Genomic DNA, 1547 nt, shown 5'->3' on the forward strand with positions numbered 1-1547 from the left:
TTCTCTGTGTGTTTCCCATAAATAACAAATCAAACTTCAAGATGAACATCGATGTTCTCTTCTCGTTCTTACTGAGTGCATTGCAAATGATTTCCTGAAGAAAAAAAGAGTGAGCTACAAAAAAAAGAGTGAGCTGAAAACAAAAAGTGAGCTGCTGCAAAACAAAACAAAACAAAACTAAACCGCCGGGATGAGGCGAGTGGACTGCATCAATTTTTCTTCCACACAACAGCAAAATGAGCTCCATAGAAGATTCAACCTTTTCCAGTTATAATGTTCCAATTTTTTTTACACTTGGGAACAAAGGGAACTGTTGTGAGAGAGAAGATCACTTCAGCGACGAAACAAGTGAGCTGCACTTACAAACACATAAAAATTACAATGACATGGGACTTAAAAAATAAATCCACATTTTTTTCCTGCTTGCGCACTGCATGTCCAATCCCCACAGTACTGCACCTATATGCCCGTGGGACTGCAACCAAAACCTAGAAAATGCAAGAATATCAATTGTGAGCAAAAACAAGATATAATGAACTAGTACAAAAAATATACAGTGAAGTGCATGGCACAAGTTCATTGAGCGGTGGGAGCTCGCGACGGATCTGACCGTGGCGAATAATAGGAGTTCGAGGGCCAAGCCAGAGAAGAGGAAGGGGGAGCTCACGCCGTTTGTCGAAGGGGAGATGTTGCGGGCGCCGCCGCTGTACGCCGAGGAGAACAACAACGGGGCCTGTCGTGGCGGCCCCGAACTGCAGGCTGAGCCGAGGTGAGCTTCACAGTGGGCCGCAATGAGCTGCACGCCACATTTTCGGCGTCATCATCCTAGGGCCATGGTCGTCGTCCCACATGGGGCCGGCGGTGAATCCCATTGACCCGTCTCGTTGGCTTTTCTATGGATGCGGGAGCGATGCCTCCGCTGAATCTCATCCACAGCGGGCGAATCCCGTCCCGGGTGACCAAATTCTATCTCATGCAGCCACTGAAGTAGAGGGGGTGTGTGGACTCGGGAGTAGCTGTCGGGATCCGGCGCCTGGCGGGGCTCCGAAGGCTAGTGGGCTCACCCGGGGAGGGGGGTTGAGGGGAGAAGGAGAAGGCATGCAGCCATGGTGGCGTAGATCTGGGTGGTTGTGGGGTACTGGGTGGTTGACGATGAGGATCCCGTCGGATCCATTGGTGGTTGGGCTGGGAGGCAGCCCTGAGCGCCAGCGGCGGCCGGGAGGAGAAGGTGAAGGTGGTGGTAGTGGGAGGCCGAGGCGGGGTTGCAAGGCGGCGCCCCGTCATGAATCCGGCGGCGGTGGCCTGGAGAGGTGCGGCACATGTTTTGAGGAGGGGGAGACAGGGAGGTAGAGCCGGTTCTCGTCGGATCCGGCTGTTGCTTGACGGGGCGTGGCCGGCGGATGTAGGTGGCTTGGCGGGGGCGGCGACCCAGTGCAGGGATGGCGCGGCGGCAGCGCAGGGGAGGGAGGTGGCGTGGCGGTGGGAGGTCGTCGTGCATGGGGGAGCCGCTTGCGTCGTGCTGCGAGGTGGTGGATTGCCGGGGCGGC

General features: G+C 55.4%; 1 long non-coding RNA gene across 1 annotated transcript; it reads right to left on the reverse strand.

The window, feature by feature from the left end:
* Positions 1 to 419: 419 nt before the first annotated feature.
* On the reverse strand, positions 420 to 1541 carry LOC119293775. The gene is made up of 2 exons (XR_005143210.1): positions 668 to 1541; positions 420 to 488 (listed from the first exon to the last, which is right to left on the reverse strand). It is a non-coding gene; the product is annotated as an uncharacterized LOC119293775 (long non-coding RNA).
* Between the last annotated feature and the right edge of the window lie 6 nt (positions 1542 to 1547).

This window comes from Triticum dicoccoides, chromosome 4B (genome assembly GCF_002162155.2).
Source record: "Triticum dicoccoides isolate Atlit2015 ecotype Zavitan chromosome 4B, WEW_v2.0, whole genome shotgun sequence".
NCBI lineage: Eukaryota > Viridiplantae > Streptophyta > Magnoliopsida > Poales > Poaceae > Triticum > Triticum dicoccoides.